The sequence below is a fragment of the Macrobrachium nipponense genome, chromosome 6 (genome assembly GCF_015104395.2).
Source record: "Macrobrachium nipponense isolate FS-2020 chromosome 6, ASM1510439v2, whole genome shotgun sequence".
Lineage (NCBI taxonomy): Eukaryota > Metazoa > Arthropoda > Malacostraca > Decapoda > Palaemonidae > Macrobrachium > Macrobrachium nipponense.
The window spans coordinates 42,397,153-42,424,449 of record NC_061108.1 but is presented as its reverse complement, the minus strand read 5'-3'; the positions used below and the strand labels follow the sequence as shown (position 1 = coordinate 42,424,449).

The window sequence follows — 27,297 nt, the reverse complement described above, 5'->3', positions numbered from 1 at the left end:
AGCCGACTCATTCGGAGAGCGTGAATGTGTTCTCATGAAAGGGCGTCTAGGAGAGACGAATTTGACAGAGACGTGAGTTGCCGCACAGGCGGCTGGCGTCTTGTCAAAAGGCCGAGAATAACGCTCAGAAATCCACGACAGAAGTTCACGGTTCTGTTTGTTCGTTCCGTTTTTTTTGCATGACGATAATCAAGACGCTTTTAAAGAAGCGTCAGATAGTGTTCAACGTTCTGTGCATCGAAGTACTCTTCAGGACGTTTGGGAAGACGCTTCGTATGACGCTCGGCCTCTTACGCAGCGGAGCGCTCGCCAGGACGCTCGAGCAGACGCTTCTCAGGATGCGCGGCGTCTTGCACATCGGGACGCTCGCCAGGACGCCTTGGAAGAACTTTTGAGTCCGAAGCGTCAAGATATTTCGCAAGCTCAAGATATTAAAGTGTCGAAGATAACAAGGAACAACGATTGGTTACTTCGAACTCTTCTTCAACAAGAGGCACCCTCTTGCGAACAGGACCTCAAGGATTATCATCATCGCGATCTTTGAAGGACACTGCTACTCGAGAGAGAGATTCTTCTAGTGATTCGTGCCCTACGGATGATGAGGAGCCGACAGCGTCAGCGGCTTCAGATTATAAGACGTTAACGAACCTTCTTAAGAACTTGTTCCCAGATAATTTTCAAGCGCCGGTTCCTTGCTCTCCCCCTTCACAATTAGCCTCATCAAAGGCCAGGAAGGCTCCTGGCTTCGTTAAAATGGCCACACTTCGCTCTCTGGCGAAGAGAGCGTTTAAGAGAATTCAGGATTGGATGGACGCAAGGAAGGCTAAAGGAAAGACTTCTTTTGCTCTTCCCCCATCTAAACTGAGCGGGAGAGCGGGGGATCTGGTACGAAACGGAGAAGAAGCGGGATTGAAAGCGCCGTCTTCTTCTCAAGGCGATTTCGCAACATTAGTTGGACGCTCCGAGGAGGTCTTATCTATCATCAACGAAGGTTTCTTGGAACGATGTCAGAAACAGATCATCATCTCAAAGGAATAATTTTAAGATGCTGGCAAGTGTTTAACTTCTTGGATTGGTGCTTGGGGGCCTTGGATTTACAATCTAGAAGTCAAGACTCTATTTCTTTGAAAGAACTTTCAAGAAGTGCTGGCTTGCATGGATAGAGCAGTAAGAAGGGATGGCTCTGATGAATTAGCATCTCATTTTGCTACCGGACTGCTGAAAAAAAGAGCTTCTCTATTGCAGTTTTGGCGGAAAAGAAAGCGCGGTTTCTCCTGCGCGGAAGGCAAGGCAGAATTGTTGTTTCGCCCCTTCTCTACACATCTCTTTTCCCCGCAGTCCATGATTAAGGATCTGTCGGTTAATTTGCAGGAGAAAGCAACGCAGGACCTCTTGACTCAGTCTTCCAGACGCCGTACTCCCCAGGCTTCTACTTCAACCGCGCAAGCCCCTCAAGAAGAAAATTTAAGCCCTTTCGTGAGCACCTTCCTCTAGAGGTTTTTCAAAAAGAGAAGGAAGGGGTCCTTTAGAGGCAAGGCCTCTTCAATTAAGAAAGGAAAAAATTTACATTTCTGCCCTTCAGGCACCTGTCGGTGCGAGACTCGCCTTGTTTGCTCAGGCATGGAGGATGATAGGGTCAGACACCTGGTCCCTAGATGTGATCGAGAGAGGATACAAGATCCCTTTCCTCTCTGCTCCTCCTTTGAGCACGAAGCCGATAGACCTGTCGCCCGCATACTAGCCAGAGAAGCAACAGATTTGCTCGACCTTTTGAGACCAAATGTGTTAGAAAAGAAAGCCGTAGAAGAAGTCCTAATGTTAGATTTCCTCCCAGGCTTCTACAACAGGTTATTCCTGGTTCGAAAGCAGTCTGGGGGATGGAGACCTGTCCTAGACGTCAGCAGACTGAAACCTTTTTTTGTGAGGAAGGAAAAGTTCAGGATTGGAACGTCTCAGTCTGTGTTAGGAGCTTTGAGACCAGGAAAGATTGGATGGTGTCATTGGACCTCCAAGACGCTTATTCCACGTCCCGATTCATCCTCAATCAAGGTAAGTTCCTAAGGTTCGTCTTATATGGGCAGGTCTTCCAGTTCAGGGCTCTTTGCTTTGGTCTGAGTACGGCACCGATGGTTTTCACTTTCCTCATGCGGAATGTAGCCCCCAACAAATGCTTCACCTATCGAAGATAAGAGTCTCGCTCTACCTGGACGATCTGGCTAATCAGGTCGTCTTCGGAGTCAAGGTGCCTGGAGGACCTTCAAACGACATTGCAGCTGACGAAGGCCCTGGGACCTAATAGTCAATTACGAGAAGTCCCATCTGATCCCCACGCAGTCCATCGTGTATCTGGGATTCAGATGGATTTCAGCGGCTTTTCAAGCTTTTCCATCAAAGGAACGTCAGCAGAAATGCTTAGAAAAAGTGTTAGCTTTCTTAGGGAAAGAAACATGCTTGGCAAAGGAATGGATGAGTCTGCTGGGAACCATTTCTTCCTGGAGAAGTTTTGTTTCTCTAGGGAGGATGCACCTCAGCTACTCCAGTTTTTTTCTGGCAGAAAACTGGAAGACAAACAGAACCAAGACTCGACTTTGGTGATCTCACAAGTGGTCAAGGATCAACTGAAGTGGTGGCAAGATCCAATCAATCAAAACTTTCGGAAGGACTGTCCTCAACCTTTTGAGCCCCGACCTAGTGTTGTTTCTCAGACGCCTCCCATGGTGGGCTGGGGAGCAACACTAGGCAAGGAGGAAGTGTCAGGCCTCTGGAGAGGGGAACAGAGGTCTGGCACATAAACTTAAAAGAGTTGAGCCCATTCGGTTTGGCTCTTCAATTCTTTGAAGAACGATTGGGGTGCCGAGTTGTCCAGATCAACTCGGACAACACTACGGCTCTCTTTGCTTACATAAAAAAGCAGGGGGGGACACACTCTTGATCACTGTTCATGGTACGAGCGACATCCTTCTATGGGCGAAAGCTCGAAGCATAGTGATCCTAACAAGGTTACATTTCAGAGTACAAAATGTTCGAGGCGGATCTTTTAAGCCGTCAACATCAGATGCTTCCCACAGAATGGACCCTCCATCTAGAGGTTTGAGCCCAAGAACTAGGGAAGTTGTGGGGACGACCGCTAGTCGACCTCTTCGCAACCTCGAAAACGAAGAGGCTTCCGATTTATTGCTCCTATTGGTCAGTTCGACCCGGAAGCAATAGCGATAGATGCCATCCTATGGGACTGGACGTGGGGATGGACGTTTATGGCCTTTCCCCCGTTCAAAACTCTTAGGAGAAGGTAATAAGGTTAAGTTTGCGGTGTCGCCAGGAGCGAGCATGACACTGATCGCCCCCTTTTGGCCCTCAAGCGATTGGTTCACGGAGGTCATGTCTCTTCTGGTAGACTTCCCAATGAACCCTGCCAGAGAGAGTAGATCTTCTTAAACAGCCCCACTTCGAGATGGTACCACGGAAACCTCTCCGCTCTGAGTCTGACTGCGTTCAGACTATCAAGAAGTTGGCCAGAGCGGAGAGGTTTTTCAAGACCAGTGGCAGAGGCTATTGCCAATGCGAGAAGAGCTTTCCTCTCGAGCGTTTATCAATCGAAAGTGGGCTGTCTTCAGGAGGTGGTGTAGGAAGAAAGGTATTTCCTCCTCCACGACCTCTGTGAACCAAATCGCTGAGTTTCTCCTGCATTTGAGAAATGTGGACAGACTTGCAGTGCCCACAATAAAAGGATATAAGAGTATGCTGTCAGCTGTCAGCTGTCTTCCGTCACAGAGGGCTAGACCTGACAAATGATAAAGACCTTCACGATCTTTTGAGATCGTTTGAAAACAACTCAAAGTACCGCAACCGAAGGTCCCATCATGGAACCTTGACGTAGTTCTAAGGTTCTTGATGGTCGGCTTCCGTTTGAACCTCTGCATGCTGCCTCGTTGAAAGACACTACAAGAAAGGGCGATTTTCCATAACTGCTCTTGCCACGGCAAAAAGGGTTAGTGAAATTCAAGCAATGAGTAAATACCTGTGGTTTCAGAGGACACAGTGCAGTGTGCTCCCTGAATCCTAACTTCTTAGCTAAAAATGAAAACCCATCTAACCCCTGGCCGAAAACCTTTGAAATCAAGGGGTTAGCAGAGTTCATCGGACAAGAGCCCTGTCAGGGCTCCTCAAAATTTTATTTGCAAAAGACTAAAGACTGTCGGGGTCCTTCTGAAAATCTATGGTGCTCTGTTAAGAGAACCCGACTTTCCTATGTCGAAGAATGCACTGGCATTCTTTTTACGAAGCACCATCAGGGAGGCCCATGCGTCCTGCCCAGATGGTGATCTGAAACTTTTGAAAATAAAAGCCCATGAGGTGAGAGCTGTTGCAACCTCAATGGCATTTCAAAAGAATATGGCACTCAGCGATATCATTAGTGCTACTTTTTGGCGAAGCAACTTTGTGTTAGCTTCACATTACCTGCGGGATGTGAAGACGGCATATGAGAACCTGCGAGTCGTTAGGACCATACATATCCGCAGAAAGGTTATTGGCGGGGGCAGGAAGCAGCTCGAATCCTATCCTATAGAAAAGGTCCATAGGTGTGCGTTTTGATTTTATTTGGTGTTGGTTTATGGTTTTGAAGGTGGTCGCTTGAGGCGCTTTCCTTTCTTTTTTAGCCTAGAAGTTATGGTGGGACAACTTCGATAGGTTAGGTCAGGTGTGGTTTTTTTTAGCTTCGTTGCCCTCACAGTATGGTCAATATGGTCTAGTCACATTGTGGTCACGCTCCCGTTGACAGAGCATCTAGAACTCACCAGCTATATAGGTCACTACCTTGCTGGAGACTCTAGTAAAGGCAGAAGCAGACTTGGTGACAGTAATCACGAAGTCAGCTATGCTAACAGGTAAGGGAACCAAGATGTCAATCATCTGCATGTAATTTCCTAAAATCCATATATTCTGTCCCTTCCCACCTCCATGGTGTGATTTGAGCTATATATATATCTGACAGGTAAGTTTCATGAACAAAATGTTATTGTCATGATACAATACGTTTGTTCATTACTTACCTGGTAGATATATATAATTAAGTACCCACCCACCTCCCCTCAGGGGACAGTGGTATGAAAAACTCTGAATAAGAAAATGGGAATGGTTCCTGATATCCGCCTCCCAGCGGCGGCAATGGTACTAACCAACCTGCCGCCCACTGCGTGTGCCGGGAGTTTTGAAATTCTGTCGGATCGTCGGAGAATACAGCTATATATATATATCTGCCAGGTAAGTATGAACAAACTTTATTGTATCATGACAATAACATTTTTGGTAGAAGACGACGACGAAGCGTGCAATAGATAATTATTTAAGTAAATAGTAAAACATCAATATTTTACATATTTATGATGATTATTTGAAAATATTGGGCGTTATTGAAAAAGTAACTCGATTCCTGACCTCAAATTTTAAGTAATTATTTTTCAGAATTAGCAACGTTTTTAGTCCTGTATTATGACGTCACAACATCTTGACTTTCATACGTCATTGTAAATGAATTGCCTATACTCATATTTCTTGCAGAATAGTTTACCAACTAGTTCATGCTGATTGTTATCAGCTATTTATGTAATTGTTATAATCGTAATGCACACATATATTTTTATTATTTACTTTTTGGATATATGAAGATGTTTTACTGCCGGATTACCGCTGTAGTGTGACGCAATCGCTTTCGGTCCCTGGGCCTCTGTCTGTTGTCGCACAAGAAATTAATGGGGCCGAATTTGCAATGACCAGAAAGTCGTTAAAAGAGGAAAGTTATCATAGAGGAGCATATGTTTTGATTGAGAAAAATACAATTTCATACAATGAACTTACCTGTCAGATATATACATAGCTAAGACTCCGTCGTCCCCGACAGAAATTCAAATTTCGCCGCCACTCGCTACCGTAGTCAGGTGATCTACCTGCCTGCCCTGGGCGGCAGGACGAGGAACCATTCCCGTTTTCTATCATATTTTCTCTGTCGCCGGTGGTATCAACATTGTTGTTACTACTCCATCCTGACTGGAATTCGCTTTTCAAGACTTTATTGATCATCTTTATTGGATTTCTTGGTTGGGACGTACTGGATCGTTGTTTTTGGCATTCGCTACTGTGGACTGGATTTGGACTTGCTTTTGATTTTTCTAATAATGAATGTCTGATTCAAGTGTTAGTCTGAGAGTGTGTGTGAATGTAGGCTGCAAGGTGAGGATACCGAACGGCTTCGGTTGATCCTCACACTGTATGTCGTAATGTAGGGGGTTTGACTGTTCTTTGGCTAACACCTGTATTGGAGTGTGAAAAGTTGGATGCTAATGAATGGAAGACTCTAACTTCTTACTTGAAGACAGTTAGAGAGGGATAGGATTAGGAACGGGCTGCACAAAAGAGTGTGAGTACAAGGCCTATTGAGCCTTTTTCTGAGTCTAACTCTCCTTTTGTTAATGAATATGATTCTCCCTATGTATCTGAATCCTCACAGGCTTTGCGTTCGGATTCGTCTTCTGAAATCGCCAATCTGAAGGCTACTCTTCGTAAAATGAAGACAAAGATGGCGGCCATGCAAGGTAAGGCTAGTGATTGTGATTTACTAAGTGAGTTGAGTGTTTCCCAGTGTTGTGGAGGGGGCGTGGGCTGAACGTCCTGACGTTATGCGATGCCTCCCATGGCCTAGCCTCTTCCAAACATCATACCCAGAGGAGTAGGGGGGGGTTGTGTGGGGAACTCCCCAACGGTCAGGCGTCCCTTCAGCAGGTTCTGTTTCGTTACAGTCTGCTCAGGACCGCTCTATAGAAGCGTCCTACGAGATTGTTTCTCGTCGTCCGGAGGTTCTCCTTCACCTAAACGAGGGGTGGAAGGACTCGGATCTTTCTAGGCCAACTGAAAATGGCATTGGAAAAGAGCGCGCGTTCGACTCGCAGCCCGGAACGCTTCTCGGAGGAAGCTCCTTCTTCTATCTCAAGAAGGCTAAGCTGTTTCGACGCCTCCTAGAGCAGTATTTGAGGATCGCACTCCTTCGAGTTCTCCTGCTTCTTCTATTGAAGGAGGACGCTGGGGTGGGCTTCCAAGAGGATATTTGCTTGCAGTTTCAAGAGCAGGATTGCCTCTTTGGTTGGAGTTCTTTCGAGGGATCCCTCTCGCAAGAAGGACGCTAGACTTCCTATTAAGAAGTCTCGTCTTCTTTCCACCAGCCAGACGTGAAGCGTCCGCCAGACGATGGGACGTGCTTCTTCCAGGCGCGAAGAGTCGTACAAACGTCAGGATCTATCCTTGAGCGAGTTGCTCTAGATCATGATACGCTCAGGCGTGAGGCGCCAGCCAGGCGCGAGGCGGCCAGTTAGGCGTTGAGGTGGGATTCAGCCACAAGCGCGCAGGCCGCCAGCCAGGCGGCGAGGAGGGTCAACATTGCGTGAGGCGCCAGACAAGCGCGAGAACGTCAGCCAGGGGGCGCGAGATGCCAGTCCAGGCTACACGCTCCAGCCAAGCGTGTGAAGCGCCAGCCAAGCGCGAGGCGCAAGACAAGCGCGAGGCGCCAGCCAAGCGCGAGGAGCTGTTTCAGGCGGCGAGAAGTCAAGCAAACGCGAGACTTCTTTTAGACGTGAGAGAGAGTCGGTTCACTCTATGAGGCCCCTCTCCTAGTAGGAGTTTGTCACCAGTAGAGAGAGAACGGGATGAAGATCCTCTCGTTTTTCAGGCCGATTCTCCACAAGGTGTAGAGGAGATTCGGAAGAAGAGGGTGACGGTAGAGAAGGAGTCTCGAACTATAAAGTTCTGACTGACCTTCTTTTACGGGAATACGGAGATTCTTTAACTCCTGCCGCTCTCCTCCTTCGCTCGATCACTGTTTTCGAGTGCGATTGTGCCTAAGTCTTCGTCGGTCTTGAAGATGAGACCTACGATCTCTATGAAGAGACCGCTTCAGTCCTAGACAAATGGATGTTGTCTAAGAAGGATCTGGGCAGGACCACCTTCTGTATGGCCTCCAGCCATACTTTCTGGCAAGAGAGGTTTCTGGTACCGAACGTGGGGAGGACATGGCCTTTCTCTCTCCCAGCGGCAGCCGAAGCGGGACTTTTCAACCTTGGTTGACTCGTCAAGGAGACACGCTTTGAATGGAGGACTCGCGTATCTTGGGCGATTTCGAGACGGATCATCTCTTCAAGGGACTCTTCCATATTTTGGAAGTGTTTAATTTCCTAGACTGGTCCCTTGGGGTGATGTCTAAGAAAGCTCATGACTCGGATGGTCTAGACCACCCCGAAGTCATTCTGAGTATTCTTGCTTGTATTGACAGGCGTACAAGACGGATCAGGAGAAATCTCCTCTCTTTTCGGAGTAGTACTCCTTAAGAAGAGGAGTATTTTTAGTTCCTTCCTAACCAACCAAGGCGGTTTCTCCCTCCACAGAGAGCAGCCCTGGTTTTCGCTCCAATGTCTGACTTCCTGTTTCCTTCTCAGTTAGTGAAGGACATTTCTCGATCACTGACTGAGAAGGCGACTCAGGATCTTCTCCTGCAATCTGCAAGGAAGAAGAGACCACTTGTTTCAGTTGACAAGAAAGGACCGACTTCTAGGCTTCAGCCCTTTCGAGGAGGCCCTCTCTCCAGAGCTACCTCTAAGAGAAGAGGTCTTGAGAGGAGAGGTAAGGCTCCTTCCCGTCCCTTTAAGAAAGGGAAGTGAGACAGACAGCCTCCAAACACCAGTGGGGGGCCAGGCTCTCGTCAATTTGCAGACGCCTGGTCACTCATAAACTCAGACGCCTCTTCCATGTCCCATAATCAGGAAGGGATATCATTATCCCCTTCCAAGACAGTCCCTCCACTAACGACCATTCCGCGGGAACTGTCAGCCAGATACAGGGACCCTGTACTGAGGGATACTCTTCGTCTGATGGTGAATCAAATGTGGGACAAAAGAGCTATAGAACTGGTTCTAGAGCAAAACTCTCCGGGGTTTTACAAATCGGCTTTTCCTGGTTGCGAAAGCCTCGGGGGGCTGGAGACCAGTTCTAGATGTCAGCGCTCTGAACAAGTTTCGTTCGAAAGGAGAAGTTCTCTATGGAGACTTCGGCCTCAGTCCTTGCGGCGTTACGTCAAGGAGATTGGATGGTGTCGCTGGATCTCCAGGACGCCTATTTTCATGTCCCGATTCAACCCTTCGTCGAAGAAGTACCTCCGTTTTGCATGACGGGGGGAAGGATCTTTTTTTCAGTTCAGGGCCTTGTGTTTCGGCCTGTCCACAGCTCCTCAGGTCTTCACAACCTGATGAGGAATGTGGCGAGGTTTCTTCACCTCAAAGGCGTCAACATCTCTCTATATTTGACGATTGGCTCATCAGGGCCAGGACCAGAGAGACAGTGTTTGGAGGACCTTTCTTTGACCCTAGACTGATAAAGCGTTGGGACTACTCGTGAACCTCGAGAAGTCACAGCTGATTCCCAGACAGAACTTGGTCTATCTGGGGATTCAGATGGATTCTCGGGGTTTTTCGAGTATTTCCTTCGCAAGAGAGAATCGTGAGAGGCTTGGGAAAAACTCTCTCTCTTCTTATGAAAGAAACGAACGGGACTTCGGCGAGGGAATGGTTAAGCCTGCTAGGCACCCTTTCCTCGCTCGAACAGTTCTTTCCTCTAGGAAGACTACATCTTCGCCCCTCTTCAGTTTTTTCCTAAGGAGATCTTGGAACTGGAAGACGGGACTTCTCTCCGACAGTTTTCTCCTTCCAATGGAGATGAAACCACACCTGCAATGGTGGTTGTCCCCTCTAAAAGAGAACAAGGGAATTTCTCTGGAAGTTCCGAACCCAAGCCGAGTGTTGTATTCCGACGCATCGGAGAAGGGTTGGGGAGCAACACTAGGACCGAGAGAAGTGTCAGGCACCTGGAAGGCAGGCACAGGTGTCTGGCACATAAATTGCAAGAACTTCTAGCAGTTCACTTGGCGCTAAAGTTCTTCGAACCCTTTGTGACGAACAGTGTGGTCCAAGTGAATGTGGACAACACTACAGCCCTGTCCTACATTCGGAAGCAAGGAGGAACGCACTCAGTGTCGCTTTAACGAGATAGCAAGAGATCTGCTAATTTGGGCCTCACAAAGAAACATCTCCCTCCTGACAAGATTTGTTCAGGGACGAGAAACGTCATTGGGCGGACAGACTGAGCAGAGAGCCAGGTCCTTCACACAGAATGGACTCTTCCTTCAGAGGTGTGTCAGAGTCTTTGGGATCTTTGGGGCACTCCTCACGTAGATCTGTTCGCCACATTTCCTTTCCAAAAGGCTGGAAGGTCTTTTGTTCAGTGGTGGAGACCCCAAGAGCTCTCGTGTCGACGCCTTCCTGCTGGACTGGTCTCATGTGGACGTGTAACGCGCTTTCTTTCAAAATCCTGGGACAAGTGTTGAGAAAGTTCGTAGCGTCCAACCGGGACAAGGATGACCCTGATAGCCCCGTTTTGGCCAGCACAAGATTGGTTTGCAGAGGTGCTGGAGTGGACAGTAGAACTTCCCAAGATCCCTTCCAAAAAGGATGGATCTTCTCAGACAGCCACACTTCGAGAGGTTTCATCAAAACCTCCCAGCTCTCGCTCTGACTGCCTTTCGACTAGTCGAAAGACTTGTCAGAGCGAGGGGGGTTTTCTTTTCCTCGCGAAGCTGCAAGCGCTATCGCTAGAGCCCGCAGAGTTCTTCCACTAGACGAGTCTATCAGTCGAAGTGGGAGGTATTCAGAAGGTGGTGTAAGTCTAAGAAGTTGTCCTCCTCCAGTACCTCTATAACCGAAATCGCTGATTTCCTTTTGTTCTTGAGAGAGGTCTCTCATTTGTCTGTATCGACGATCAAAGGATACAGGAGCATGCTTTCGGCAGTATTTTAGAACAGAGGCCTAGACATTGCTGAGAATAAAGATCTGCATGACTTGATTAGATCGTTTGAAACGACAAAATCGAAGGAACTAACTCCTCCCAGCTTGAACCTGGACGTAGTTCTCAAGTTTCCTTTCGTCTGACAGATTTGAGCCTCCCCACGTAGCTTCGTTCAGGGATATAACAAGAAAATGCTTGTTTCTCCTATCTTTGGCGACAGCCAAAAGAGTTGGCGAACTTCATGCGCTAGAAGATGAAGTCGGCTTTAACAAAGACTCGGCCTTTTGCTCGTTTAGAACTCTTTTTGTTTTCTAGCGAAGAATGAAAATCCATCGAATCCCTGGCCCAAGAGATTCGAGATCAAAGGCTTATCGAGTCTAGTAGGAGAGAAACAGAGAGGTCTCTTTGCCCGGTAAGAGCCTTGAAGTTCTTCTTACAAAGAAAGAAACAAATGGGAGGGGGCTCTAGACAAAGTCTTTGGTGTTCGATTAAGGACCCGACAAGATCATGTCTAAGAACGCATTAGCTTTCTTCATTAGGAGCGTCATTACGGATGCTCACAAGTTCTGTCCTGACGACTCTTTTCCGCTTTTAAGAGTAAAAGCCCATGAAGTTAGAGCAGTGGCGACGTCTCTCTCTTTTCAGAAGAATATGTCGTTAAAGAAAATCATTGAGCACGACATATTGGAGGTGCATTCAGTTTTTGCATCTCACTATCTTAAGACGTTCGCGTGACCTACGAGAAATGTTTTTCTCTGGGACCTTTTGTATCGGCGGATACAATACTGGGTACGGGAGCAAACACCCATCCTTAAATTTGTACATACCTTCTACTAGATATGTTCTAGATTTCTGCTGACAAAGAGGGCTCCGGTGCTGCACTGGCGGCCAGTCACTGTTGTTCAGTAAGGAACTCTTGTGATATCTTTTAGGGGAATATTAAAAATTTTTTTTTTTGAGAATTTTTGTATGAATGAGTTTTTCGTTTCGAGTTATGGGTTGTTTGTTATGAGTTCGGGGATAACTCAGAACAATTCTATATACTAACATGGTGGTTAGGATCAGGTGGTCGGGATTGGTTATGCTCCTTCACAAGGTGTGTTGTCATAGAAGTGGTCCAGTACCCATTGACAAAGTCCTTTTAGGCTCTGCCGAGTAAGCGGTTCTTATACCCATCGACAGACCCACAAGAACTCTAGCCATAGATCTAATATCTCGCTAAAGTCTTGAGGTGATGCAGACTACCGGGCTACAGCCACGAAGTCTACCACCTATCAGGTAGGAACCAAGGTTTTTTCTTTTATACCTACAACATATGTTGTTTACCTGTCTATTCCATATTAGCTGTCTCTGACCCTCCACCAAAGGGTGCCAATCAGCTATGTATATATCTGACAGGTAAGTTCATTGTATGAAAATGATATTGTTATAATACAATAAAGTTTCATACATACTTACCTGGCAGATATATACGATTAATGGCCCACCCAGCCTCCCCGCAGGAGACAGGTGGAAGAGAGAAAATATGATAGAAAACGGGAATGGTTCCTAGTCCTGCCGCCCAGGGCAGGCAGGTAGATCACCTGACCTACCGGTAGCGAGTGGCGCGAAATTTGAATTTCTGTCGGGGACGACGGAGTCTTAGCTATGTATATATCTGCCAGGTAAGTATGTATGAAACTTTATTGTATTATAACAATATCATATTTATACAATAGCTAGATTGTAAAAAATACTTGATAACAAAAAACTTTATTAACAACTAAGCAGCATACTTACTATGGGTTTCAGAGACAGTGCAAGCACGTTTTTTGGCAATATTTCTGTAATGAACACTCGTATCAGAACGAGATTTTGCTAAATTGTATTACACCCGGTGCCGTAATTTATAAGGGTATCGTGAATCACTAATCGTAAAGAATAACGACACTTGTCCTTGTACCAAGAGACAAAAACTCCATTATTCAGAAATGGATACGAACACAGCAGTAAAAAGCTCCACCTACCCTCTCCCCCCACCTCTTGTTTCACCAGTTAAATATCGAGTGAATAAGACCCGGCCAGTGTGATGACGATGGATCGTCCTTGATTGTTTACCCTATTACCTGACTGCGATGCTCCGCCCCCCCGTAACTTCTTCAAAGGAAGACAATCTTGAAGGTAGACTAAGATATAACCAACCTAACCTAACCTATCAGAACGTGTTACCTGACCTTGGGGGCTCCGCCCCTCAGTACCCCCTTAAAGAAAGACCAACATATAGGTTACCATACTAACCTAACGTAGAACATATTGTAAAATTATGAGCGTAAATAGACAGAGGTGGATAATGGAAAGAGAAGGGAGAAAAAGGTGCAAATTGAAATGTCTGTAAAAGGATATAATGGAATATATATATATATATATATATATATATATATATATATATATATATATATATCTATATATATATATATAATATATATATATATATATATATATATATATATATATATATATATATAAGTATATGTTCCATTCCAATAAGGTCAAATTTTAACAAAGAAATTGTTATGGGTATGAAATGTATTCTTATGATGAAAAACACAAACAGTCAAACATGAATACTGGAAAGGGGAAGGGAGTGAGTTGTGTATAAATCATGTATAAATCATGTATGAAATATCCCAAGCAACTTGCAATTTCACGTAACCGACAGGAAGGTAGGTATTGAATTGTCCTAAAACCCACTTCAGGTGTCTGTCCTCAATTATAACTTAATATTTCAAGGTATATATGGCCAAATTATTAGGTGAGAACATGCCAAAACAAATATTATACAAATACTATGATAATGGAAGCAGGAATAAACACTGGAATTCATATAACATGATTAAAAAACAATTTGTTCATGCCACTTACCTGACAGATATATATATAGCTGTATTTTCTGAAGTCCGACAGAATTTCAAAACTCGCGGCACACGCAGTGGGCGGCCCAGGTGGTAGTACCCATTCCCACCGCTGGGGAGGCGGATATCAGGAACCATTCCCATTTTCTATTCATATTTTTTTCTGTCGCCGGTCGGTAAACAACTGTTTACAGACCTCTGCTCAGGATTTTTTGGATTTGACTCGCTTTTAAGTATCTGATTGGTTTTTTTTTTTGGTATTGAATTGGATTGTTGAATTGGCATGCGCGATAGTGGACCGTTTTTTGATTTTGGATTGGCTTTTCTATAAAAGATATGTCTGGATCAAGTGCTGTGAGTTTCAGAGTGTGTGTGAGGACTGATTGTAAGGTGAGGCTACCGAAAGCATCTGTAGACCCCCACACAGTATGTATGAGTTTGTAGGGGGCATAATTGTTTGGTTGATAATCGTGCAATGAATGTGAGAGATTGACCGATGATGATTGGAGAGTATATGAGTCCTATCGCCTTAAATTAATTGGAGCGCGATAGGATCAGGAGGTCTCCTCCAGGAGTGGTTCTACCAAAGGTAAGGCTAACATCTCTCCTGCTATTAACACCTGTAGAGTTTGCAACCCCTAAACCTGTGTTGCCTTCAGGCTCTGATTCTGTGTCGGGAGAAGCTAATGCTCTCTCTCTTATTTTGGAGTCTCTTCGCACTCTGGAGACCAAAGTGAAAGCCTTAGAAACTGGCTCGGGTGCAAGTGTGTGATCGTGCCCCTAGTGTTGTAGAGGGGGCGTCAGATCGGCCCCATAATGCTCTAGGCCTAGACCTCTATCAGACTCCCCAAGACTCAGGGAGTAGGTATGTCGAAAGCCGCAAGAGGGTTAGTTACGGGGGCTCCCCACCGATCTGGCGTCCCTTCGCCAGGCCTTGTAGGCAAAGTCCCAGGCTGCCTAAGGAGCGCGCACGAGCGCGCGTCCTGAAAGAGTGCTTTTCGTCCTCCGAAGCGTCCTCCTCCCCGCGCAAGGGTGGAGTGCTCGGAGAGACTCTCGTCCTCTGAAAAGGAACGTTTCGTGTTGAGGACGCTTCACGTCCTGTATCGCCGCTTTCGTCGGAAGATGCGTATGACGCTTTTCCGCCTCAGTAAGGGGTAAGATCTCCTCCGATGAGGACGCTGGGTTACGTGCACAGGCGCGTCTACCTGAGAAGCAGGTAGCTGTACCTGTGAGAAGGAAGGAGGCGTCCCCTCGCACCCCTCGTCTTCTCGCAGGATCAGTCCTGCTTCCTCTGTTCGTTCTTCCCCAACGAAGAACACGTCTTTTGTCCCTTCAGGACCAGCTCTCGACGCTTATGGCTCAGAGGACTCGCCCAGCAGCAGTCGAGCCTAAGCGGAGGAAGGACCTTAGACTGCCCGTCAAGAGGACGAAGCCTCTCACTCTCCTTCCTCTTCGTCTCGTTCGTCGTCGTTCGCCGATCGCTTCTCGGCGCGATTCGCGCCGATCTCGTTCGTCCTCTAGAAGGACGTTGGAGGCGCTTAGTCAGACGCTTTTGAGGAGGACGGCCATGCAGTCACGACGTTCGACAGGACGCTCGTCCCCAGGACGCTAGGCAGGACGCTAGGCAGACGCTAGGCAGGACGGCTAGGCAGGACGCTAGGCAGGACGTGGAGGACTTTGGCAGGACGTCGGCAGGACGCTCGGCAGGACGCTAGGCAGGACGCTAGGCAGGACGTTTGTCAGGACGGCTCGCCAGGACGCTAGACAGGACGCTCGGCAGGACGCTCGGCAGGACGCGCTTGGTCAGGAAGCCCGCCAGGACGTTCAGGGCTCTTTTCAAGACGCTTTTGGGGATTTCCGACCAAGAAGTCGTACCCCAAGACGCTAGTTTGCGTGCACAGGCACGTATTCCAGCGAAAAGGTCTTCCCTTTCGTTTGAGAACGTAAGGACGCTTCTCTGGCAAGTGAGGCTGCCTCGGATGGCGCTAAGGACGCTCGTCCCTCGTCAGGACGCTCTACCTTCTTCAAGTAGTAAGCGTCATAGAGAAGACAGCCGAAATAAGGCTTCCTCTAGCAAGGATAGGGGGTCCTTTGATTAAGCCAAGACCTGATATTAGGACGCCCTCTCCGGACAGACGGTCTCCTCTTCCGTTTAGAGAAGAAGGAGAGCGGAGTAGTTCGGCTGACTCGGTTGAAGAGGAACCTTCTGCGGCCCCTTCAATCTCCGACTATAAGTCCTCGTGCGGCTGTTGCGTTCTTCTTTCGAAGACAAGTTTCAGCCTGCAGCTCCCAAGTCTCCTCCTTCGCAGTTTTCTTCATCTAAAACTGGAAAAACCCCGGATATTTGTGGAGATGAAAACTCTCTCTCCACTAAACGTGCCTTTAAGAAACTCCAAGATTGGATGGTACGAAGGAGAGATCAAGGCAAGACGACTTTCGCCTTGCCTCCAGCTAGACTTAGCGGAAAAGGGGGCATTTGGTATAGAACCAAAGATGAAGTAGGAGTTCGTATCCCTTCTTCAGCTCAAGGAGATTTCTCCAGCTTAGTGGATTCGCAGAGGAGGTCTCTTTTATCCTCTGCTAAAGTAACCTGGACCTCTACGGAGACGGACCATCATTTGAAGGGTCTGCTCAGGACGCTTGAAGTGTTCAACTTCCTTGACTGGTGTTTGGAGTTCTGGATCTGCAAGCGAGAAGCCCAGAATCTCTCAGTCTGGGGGAGCTGTCCAGCGTGTTAGCATGTATGGACACAAAGCCATCAGGGATGGTTCGGAGGAGATAGTCTCTCATTTTGGAACGGCTTTATTGAAAAGAGAGCTTTTGCTGTGCAATTTCACAGCTCGTTCGGTAATCTCCAGCTCAGAAAGAAGCGGATTTGCTGTTTCTCCTCTTTCGAACCATCTCTTCCAGCCCCCCCCATCTTTAGTAAAGGACCTGACTAACAGTTTGCAAGAGAAGGCAACTCAGGAACCTTTTGGCCCAGTCTACAAGACGTTCGGCCGTACCTTCAACCTCTTCAGCTGCGGTTCGACCGCCGAAGAAAGTTAAGCCGCTTTCGTGGGGCTCCCCCCCTCGAGGAGCAGCTCCTCGAGGAGAGGGTTTTCACGAGGAAGAGCTTCCTTTAAGTCAAAAGCCTTCCAAGTGAGAAGCATGTCTTCAGACACCAGTCGGAGCCAGACTGAAGTTTTTTGCGGGAGCGTGGAGAGAGAGGGACACGGACTCTTGGTCCCTCAAGATCGTGGAGCAGGGGTACAAGATCCCCTTTTTAGATCTTCCTCCTCTTTCTACGACTCCCAGAGACCTTTCTCCATCCTATCAGGGAGAGAAGAAGAAAGTATTATTCGATCTCCTTCAACAAATGATCGACAAAAGAGCGTGGAACAAGTCGCGGACCTGGGGTCCCCAGGTTTTTTACAACAGGATCTTCCTAGTACCGAAGCAGTCGTCAGGTTGGCGTCCAGTTCTAGATGTAAGCAGGCTCAATCTTTTCGTGGAAAAGACCAAATTCACGATGGAGACGCCTCATGTTCTGTTCTGGGAGCCTTGAGACCGTGGGCGACTGGATGGTGTCCTTAGACTTGCAGGACGCGTACTTTCACATCCCGATCCACCCTCTTTCAAGAAAGTATCTAAGGTTTGTCTTAGACAAAAAAGTGTGGCAGTTCAGAGCTATGTGTTTCGGCCTGACCACGGCTCCAATGGTGTTCACTGTAGTCATGAAGAACGTGGCGAGGTGGCTACACTCTTCGGGATAAGAGTTTCCCTGTACCTCGACGACTGGCTGATCAGAGCGTCGTCGAGAGAGAAGTGTCTGAAGGACTTGCAGTTCACTTTAGCCCTAGCAAAGTCCCTGGGACTTCTGGTCAACCTCGAAAAGTCGCATCTGACCCCAACACAGTCCATCGTGTATTTGGGGATTCAGATGGATTCAGTGGCTTTTCGAGCGTTCACCCGTCCCAGGAACGTCAGCGGCTAGGCTTAGAAAAGATCTCAGCCTTCCTAGGGAAAGAGAGACTTGCTCGGCGAGGGAATGGATGAGTCTGCTGGGAACCATTTCCTCGCTAGAAAGGTTTGTTTCCTTGGGAAGACTGCACCTCAGGCCTCTCCAATTTTTCCTTGCGGACGAGTGGAAGGCCAAGGACGATCTCAATGCCATATTGAGAATATCGCTTCCGATAAAGAACCATCTAAGATGGTGGTTGGACCCTCAGAAGCTTCAGGAGGGCGTGTCCCTAAGTCTTCTGAGCCCCGACCTAGTGTTGTTCTCCGACGCTTCCATCACGGGCTGGGGAGCAACACTAGGAGGGAAGGAAGTGTCAGGCTCCTGGAGAGGGGAACAGGTAGCCTGGCATATAAATGTCAAAGAACTGGCAGCAGTATTTCTGTCCCTGCAGTTTCTTCGAAAAGGAGTTTGAAGAACAAGATTGTTCAGGTAACTCGGACAATACCACAGCACTCGCTTATTTAAAAAATCAGGGAGGAACACACTCCAGAACGTTGTTTTCCCTAGCGAGAGAGATTCTGCTGTGGGCAAAGATAAGAAATGTGACTATCCTGACGAGATTCATTGCAGGAGTGCAAAACGTCAGGGCAGATCTTCTCAGTCGTCGGGAACACAAATCCTACCGACGGAATGGACCTTGAACGAAGACGTTTGTCGAGACCTTTGGACGTTTGTGGGGACGTCCGCTGGTCGACTTATTCGCGACGTCAAGGACCAAGAGACTTCCTCTTTATTGCTCCCCGGTCCTGGATCCAGAAGCAATCGCGGTAGACGCGTTTGCTTTGGAATTGGACGGGTCTAGACCTGTAACGCCTTCCCACCATTCAAGATTTTGGGCAAGTCATGAGGAAGTTTGCGGCCTTTCGCAGAAAAGGGGTACGAGGTTGACCCTGATCGCTACTCCGATGTGGCCAAGCGAGAGTAGATGGTTTCACAGAGGTCATGTCTTTCCTTGTGACTTTCCAAGGAGGCATTTGCCGCTGGAGGAAAGATCTACTCGAAAACAGCCTCACTGTCGAAAGGTCACCAAACCTCTCCGCTCTGGTCTGACTGCGTTCAGACTATCGAAAAGTTGGCCAGAGCGAGAGGTTTTAGGGGGGGGGGGGAAAGCCAGGCTGCGAGGAGCTAATCTCACATGTCAGTACTTGCTTCCACAAGAGCTGTTTACCATCGGAAGTGGCTTCCTTCAGGGCATGGTGTAAAAAGAGGGAGTTTCCTCCTTCCTCGAGCCTCTGTGAACCATATAGCTGATTTTCCTTGCTCTTCTCAGGAATGTGCAGCAATTAGCGTCCTACCATCAAGGACATAAAAGCATTTGTCAGCAGGTTTTTTTAGGCGACAGTAGGCCTGGACCTGTCTGACAACAAGCATTCTGACCTTTTAAAGTCTTTTCGAGACTTTCGAAGGTTCCTCAAATGAGACCACATCTCGGCCGTCATGAACGCTTTGACGTGTGTTCTTAAATTCCGTAGTCAAGCCTTTCGACCGCTCAGGGCAGCGTCTCTTCGAAACTTGACAAGGAAGGCTCTTTTCCTAACTTCTCTTGCGACGGCTAAGAGAGTTAGTGAAATTCAAGCGTTTAGTAAGTTAATGGGATTCAAAGAAGGAGACAATGCTGTCTGCTTCGTTGAACCCAACTTTCTTGGTTTCGAAGAATGAAAATCCTTCGAACCCTTGGCCGAAGACTTTCGAGATCAAGGGTATGTCAAGTCTGGTGCGCCAAGAACCAGAGAGAGTCCTGTGCGTCGGTCAGGGCTCTCAAGTTCTATGTACATAGAACAAAAGAGGTAAGAGGTCCCTCAGGTAATCTCTGGTGCTCTGTGAAGAGACCAGAGTTACCGATTATCCGCAAGTAATGCTGTTTTGCTTTCTTTCTAAGGACACGTCAATTATTAAGGGAGGGGTCTTCATTCATCTTTTCCAGAAGTACTGATTTGAGCCTCTTACGAGTGAAAGCGCACGAAGTTCGAGCTGTCGCTACCTCTCTTGCCTTCCAAAAGAACATGTCAATCAAGGACATTCTTGATTGCACCTTTTGGAGGAGTAACTCCGTCTTCGCTCACATTACCTAAGGGATGTGAGAACGATTTATGACGATTGTAATTCACGTGGGCCATACGTTTCTGCGGACACAGTCTTGGGTCCGGAAGTAGCTCTTTCCCTATCCCTTAGTTAGGATTAGGTAGTTTTGTTGTTGTGTTTTTAGGTTGTGGTGAGTCTTATGTGAAGATCTCCATCCTTTAGTTAGTTTTAAGGGTGGAGGTTTTTGTGAAATAGGTTGGTCAGGTTGGTGCGAGGCACACGTTGCTTCGTTGCCCTCATTCCACAGGCTATGGCCTCGATGGGCTTCTTGGTCCATGTTGAGGTCTCGTAACCCGAGGGACAGATCAATCCAGAGCGCACCAGCACTACAGGTCTCCACCTGGCTGGCAACTCTGAATTTAAGCAAAAGCAGCCTTAAGTGACAGTAATCACATAGTCTACTTTGCAAACAGGTGAGGAACCAAGATGTATATCATCTACTTAATTTAAGTTTCCTAAAAAATCCTATTCTGTCTCTTCCCACCATCCGAAGGTGGGATTCAGCTATATATATATCTGTCAGGTAAGTGGCATGAACAAAATGTTATTGTTATTATACAATTAAGTTTGTTCATACTTACCTGGCAGATATATATAATTAAATTGCCCGCCCGGCCTCCTCCCCTCAGGAGACAGAGGCATTAATAAATATGAATAGAAAATGGGAATGGTTCCTGATATCCGCCTCCCAGCGGCGGGAATGGGTACTACCACCTGGCCGCCCACTGCGTGTGCCGCGAGTTTTGAAATTCTGTCGGACTTCAGAAAATACAGCTATATATATATCTGCCAGGTAAGTATGAACAAACTTAATTGTATAATAACAATAACATATTAAGAAAATGAATTTATGTAACTTAATGTATGAATACCCCCAATTCTTCACTCGGTCCTATACCAATGTAGGGGTCTACTGCAATGTGATTGGCTAATACATGTACCCCTCCCGTACACCCCCCCCCCATTTTTTTTTTCCTCACTAAGAAGTCTGCGTAGAACAAAGCTCCCTTACAAATTACCGCATATGCAATAGAATTGGCGCATGCGTAGTAGGATTTGGTGTTGTAGTAGTAGTAGATGGGATTTGGATGTTAAACGGCTCCTCTATTGTGTTTTTGTTACCTCATTATGTTTTATTGTATATCGTGTTTTAAATGTCATAAATAATGAGAAATACCCTCCCGCTGCTGGGTGGCGGGACTAGGAACCATTCCCGTTTCCTAATCAGATTTTCTCTGTCGCTGGTTCCGACAACATCTGTTGTTGGTTCCTCCTGATTGGATTTCGTTTTTCACTTGCCGTGGATCTTTTGACTGTCTTTTGGTGACGTATTGGATCGTTGGCTTGGCATACGCTTTTGTTTACTTTTTATGATTCTCTAATGCGTCAGACGCTAGTATTGTGTTTAGAATATGCGCGATGAATGTGTGACGTAAGACTACCGAAGGATTCGGTAGATCCTCGCACTGTAGAAGAGTAAAATAATTGTTGTATTTTCTAAGGAACTACCACTCTGTTGTAAGACAGCCATAATTACGTACTGTATGCAGTTACTGATTGACAGTCATTAACACAAACATTTGACATGAAGATTAGATGAGATCCTCCTTAAGAAAACCTTCATTGTTGAAGTTTGTTTTGTAGTTCTATAGATCACTTATTAATGAATTGTCTATTAATAATCCTTGTACAATGTGTGAGATTTTTGAATGGGGAGGAAGTCTCTTTCTTCTTCTTTGAGGAAGTTAGAGAAGAACAGAGTTAGGAAGCTTCGTCTAGAAACTCCAGTAGTTCTCGTACTAACAAGCTAGTTGAGGAGGCTTTAGAACCTAACCCTAATGTAGTTGTTGCAACCTCTCCTCCATTTTCAGCCCCTTCTCCCTTCTTCGAACCTGCAGATTCTTCTTAGAACCAGGGGATTGAGATGAAGCGCCTCAGCGTAGTGGCTGGTTGGTCCCGTTGCTGAATAACCACTGGTTCCATGCAATGTAAAAGTACCATACAAGCAAACAAACGAAGTGAGTTTGATTTATATATTTCTGGCATGAAAGGCGAGATTTGCAGAATGGAATTGCAGTTGCTTGCAATGGAAGGTAAGAGTGTTGTGGAAGGAGTTTTTTGTGCAGTGTTCCCAGTGTAGTGGAGGGGGCGTCTGTCCGGCTCCGCATTGCTCCTAGACCTAGACCTCTTCCAAACTCCCAGAACCAGGGGAGGAGGAATGTCGACAGCCGTAGGAGGAGGATGTAGAGCATCCCCAATTGGTCAGGTGTCCCTTCGGCAGGTCTCTGTTGTCTCGACCCAGACTGCCATGGATCGCCACAGAAAAGGCATCCTGAGGAAGTACTTCTTCCGATTCGGCTTCTCCAGGCTGCGAGACGCTTCTCCCCTCACAAGTGCGCCTCTCCTAGCAGGCGCGCGGCGCCAGCCGTGCGCTCGTCTTCCATCAGGCGCTTTTCTTCTTGCAGGCGCGATTCGCCTGAGGAGTCGCCTTTTGACAGGAAGTTTGGCCTTGCTCCTCCCGAAGGAGATCAGGAGAAGTCTACTAAGCAGGGTCCTTGTGGACCTCCAGGAGCAACTTTCTACGTTAATTGACGCTCTGGTTAAGGACCCTCCTTGCAAGAAGGACATCGCGCTTCCGATCAAGAGCTCTGAGCTCCCCCCTCGCAAGAGACATGCCTCTCAGGACAGGAGCCCTTCACCGAGAAGTTCCAGGTGCCTCTCCCCTGTTAGGCGCTCTTCTCCAGTTAGCCGCTCCTCTTCTAGCAAGCGGGCTCCTCCTTGGCAGGCGTCTTCCTCTCCTAGCAGGCGCTCTACTCCTGGTAGACGCCCCTCTCCCTCACAAGCGCTCCTCACATGATAGACGCGCCTCTCCTCACAGACGCTCCTCTCTTAGCAGATGCTTTTTCTCCTGGCAGGCTCTCTTCTTCAGGCAGGCGCATTACTCCTGGTAGGCGCCCTTCTTCGGACAGAAAAGCCTCTACTACATGGAGGTCTGCGCGGCCGGGTGGGGATCTTCGGATCCTACTTGGCGTAAGCCCAGTCATTGAGGAGGGATCCTGCCCCATCCTCGATTTCTACGGGAATCGAGAGAACCACCAACCGATGATTGTCTGACGAATTCGGTGGGGGTTTCGCCGAGTGCTTAAGATTCTGCGGAATTTCTAGCACTCCCAGTGTTCGAGTTTTTTACAATCTCTTAACACTTAAGCAAAACCATGGTCCAAAGTGAGCTAGACGAGAATCCCTGATAATTATTACGATATTCGGGAACCTCGCCAAATGCTCGAATTCTTGGAATGAGTTCTGTCATGTAAGTAGGTAAGACCCCATTGACAAGATCCAAAAAGGTTCTGTCATGTAAATGGGTAAGCCCCCATTGACAAGATACAGAAGAGCTCTCAGTCATAGGTCACTACCTTGCTGAGGCTGTTGAGGCAAAGCAGACTCATGGACAGTGTCCATGAAGTATTCTGCCCAATAAGATAAGAAGCTTGAACTGTCGTCTTCGGTACTCTGTTCACAATTGAAGCTTTCCTTTGGGAAAGACTTCTCTTTCATTCTCTTGAATAGAGAACGAAGGCGGTCGATCTCCAATCCTTACTCTCATTCCTCGTAGGGAAAAGAATGTAGGATGGAGGTAGTTGTACAGAAAGCTACAAAAATACTACGTATTTTGCCTTTGCGACATGATTCTGTTAAGCAGTTGAACTGTCCGGGGTGTAGACGCATACCTAATTGAACTGCTTATACCAGTTTCAATTTTAGATACTTATGGTATTGTCGCGACAACACCAACTCAGCTTTTGTATTTTCCGAAATCTGTTTCGCTTAAATACAATTGCTCGAGCGTATTTTTATGCTCGATGGTTCTAGCCGAACGCATTCCTTCATGGAATGGATTACATGGCAACTCAGGATGACGAGTCGGCGAGAGTTAACGGGGTATGCGTTTGCTGTCCCTGTGCTAACAGTTCAGTACCAGTTGGCTCTCCGAGATGCACGGTCGGTTGCGTCTCTCTCCCCTGCAATGATTGACTGCCGAACCGTATCTCTGCCCAACAATCACGGACTTAGGTCTCTGATTAACGGGGATTCTCGCATACATGAATGACCATCTACTGCTGTGATGCTCGGTTTCATCGCCTTCAACATTGCGAGAAATTTTCAACAGGGATATCTCTTGGACTCTAATTTTTTCTGTTTACCGCACTGTAGCAGAAGTCTGTGCTAGTCTACCGCTGGATCGCACTGCGATAATGCGGAATGTCTTCAAAAATATCTCGTATTCGTAGGTGTGCAATTGTTCATTGTTCACCCTGAATTAACAGATGTATTGAAAGACATCGCCTATTCCCCGGCCTGACAGCTCTGCTTCCAAATGTTCAACCCATGAGAAGCAGTTCTGCAGGCAGTACTTCCCGGGAGTTTTTCATTACTGAAAAATGCCCCGCTTACATAGCAATTACGATTTCTCACCAGACAGCAATGAAATAGCAGTTAGCGTTTTCAGTCATTGGTAAGCACAGGTTCAGAATCTGAGAATCTCTCGATTTGGCTGTGGAGAAGTAGGTTGCATTCTCTGTCCTCCGTCTTCTAGGCCACATAGTGTTGTTTCTCCTTAGCTGAGATTCAACTACTATGAGAATGTCTTGCCATCAGGAACCTCGGTCTCTAGAAGGCAATTGACTTTCACCTGTTGAGCACATGCTTTAACAGAATCGTCACCTGGCCTCCGGCATCGGTGACAAATAGATATATGTTTTTGATGGTCTCTCGGCTTAACCCTTCAAAGGCGAAGGTCACGTGACTTGCTCGGATACTTGGACAACTTACCTCCATACCAACGCAGTCAGTCGGCAGCTGTCAGAGCGGCCGAGTCAGTTACGAACTACGGGGTAGACTTTGTTTGAGTGTACCAAGAACTTCGCTGCGGACACCTTCCCGAGTCTGGAAGGGGTAAAAGTAGCTGAGTTGGTGGTTTTCCCCACTCAGAATGAACAAGGGCTTGTCTCTTTTAAAAGCCGAATCTGCACCTAGTGTTGTCCTCAGAGTCGGGATGGGGAGCAACACTAGGAGCGAAAGAAGTGTCAAGCACCTGGAAGGGGGACCAGGTGAACTGGCACATCAACAAGGATTTGAATACAGTCTTCCTGGCCCTGAGGAGTTTCGAACCAGAAGTCAGAGGCTCGGTGGTCCAGGTCAACTCGGACAACAACACGGCTCTGGCATATTTAAGGAAACAGGGAGGGACTCATTACGTCTCCCTGTACGTAACAGCAAGAGACCTGTTGCTGTAGGCAGAGGATAGAGAGAAATTACACTTCTCACCAGATTTCTTCAGGGAGAGAAGAACGTAAGGGCGGACCTGCTGAGCAGGAGAGATCAAGTCCTCCCTACAGAATGGACTCTCCATCAAGACGTTTGCCAGATGTTGTGGAGCCTTTGGGGGCAGACCACACAGACCTTTTTTGCCATGAATTAGAACAAGAGACTGGACAACTTTTGCTCCTCCATTTCGGATCTGAGAACAATAACGGTAGACGCACTCCTTCTAGACTGGACAGGGATAGACGGCCACGCGTTTCCCCCACTCAAGATTTTGGGGGAAGTATTGAGAAAGTTCATCCCCTCAGCAGTAACGAAACTAACTCTGGTCGCTCCCTTTTGGCCTGTTCAGGAATGGTTCCAGAGGTACTGGAATGGACAGTTAACTTCCCCAGATCTCTTCCCCAGATCTCTTCCACTCAGGAGAGATCTGCTCAGACAACCCCACTGTGACAGGTTTCACTAAAACCTCCCCGCTCTCTGCCTGACTACCTTCAGACTATCGAGAGATTTGTCAGAGCAAGAGGCTTTTCGCGCAAGGCTGCTAGTGCGATCGCCAGAGCCTGCAGGTCATCAACCTTGCAAGTCTACCAGTCGAAGTGGGAAGTGTTTCGGAGATGGTGCAGGATGAAGAAGCTATCCTCATCCAATACCCCTGTGACCATAATTGCTGACTTCCTTCTCTTTTGTAAGAGAAGAATGCAGCTTAGCTGTCTCTACGATTAAAGGTAATTGTAGCATACTATCCGCGGTGTTCAGGAACAGGGACCTGAATATCGCGGAGGATAAGATCTGCATAATCTTATCAGATCTTTTGAGATGACTAAGAAGTAGTACTCTAGACCGCCTAGTTGGAACTTAGATGTGGTTCTCAAGTTCCTAGTATCGAACAAGTTCGAACCCCCTCAACAAGCATCCTTCAGGGACCTGACTAGAAAGTCTCTGTTTTCTTTTAGCGCTGGCGACTGCTAGAAGAGTTAGCAAGCTTCAGGCTCTAGATGCTAGAGTAGGGTTTAAAGGAGAGTCGCCAATCTGCTCTTTTAAAACTTTAGTTCTTAGCGAAGAGCGAGAATCCCTTTAAACCCTGGCCTTGAAGTTTTGTGGTCAAAGGGCTCTCACCCTTAGTGGGAAGAGAGATAGAGAGATCTCTGTGCCCTGTCAGGATCCTTAAAATTCTACCTGGAAAGAAGAAAAAAGAAGATTAAGGGCAACCTAAAGAGTCTCTGGTGTTCTGTCAGAGATCACAGAAGACCCATTTGTAAGAACGCTCTGGTGTTCTTTATGAGGAACGTCATAACAGGCGCATGCGACGTGCGATGATGAACAGTTTAAACTCCTTAGAGTTAAAGCACATGAAGTAAGAGCCATTGCGACACCTGCGTTTCAGAAGAATATGTCGCTGAACAATATTGTAGCCTCTACATCGTGGAGATGCAACTCGGTGTTTGCTTCTCTCTACTTGAGAGACGTGAGAGTGACTTACGATAAGTGCTTCTCGTTGGGGCCCTTCACATCTGCAGTTTCAGTGCTGGGACAGGGAGCTGAGACTAATCCTTGTTAGTTTAGTTTAATTTTGAATTTGGTGTTACGTTTTTATATTTGTTTGAAAGAGGGTTAAGTGGTAACCCCTTTCAATTGTTAGCTCTAACACGGGTTAGAGTTGGTCAGGTGGTCGGGATTGGTTTTGTGCTGCTTGTATTTTGATACCTAAAGCTCTGTCATGTAAGAGGACGAGTCCCCATTGATATGATACAGGTTAAGGCTCTGTCATGTAAGTGGGTCAGCCCCCATTGACACGATCCAATAGAAGGCTCTGTCAAGTAAGTGGGCAGCCCCCATTGACACGATCCAGAAGGGCTATCAGTCACAGGTCTCATCCTCGCTGAAGCTCTTGAGGCAAGCAGACTCATAGACAGTATCCTTGAAGTCTTCTGCCCATTCAGGTAGGAACCAAGGTTTTTTCTTTATAACCTACAACATATGTTGTTTTCCTGTTTTGTTATATATAGGTATTTAGCTGTCTCTTACCCTCCACCAAGGGGATTGCCCAATCAGCTAAGGTAGGTTATATTATCTGCCAGGGAAGTTGCATGTACAAAAATGATATTGTTATGATAC

The 27,297-nt window shown here is 47.1% G+C and overlaps 1 protein-coding gene across 5 annotated transcripts in view; it reads left to right on the top strand.

The window, feature by feature from the left end:
• The window catches only part of LOC135216120 (trithorax group protein osa-like), a 596,580-nt gene that overhangs the window by 7,677 nt on the left and 561,606 nt on the right, over positions 1 to 27,297 (top strand). The window lies entirely within an intron of this gene.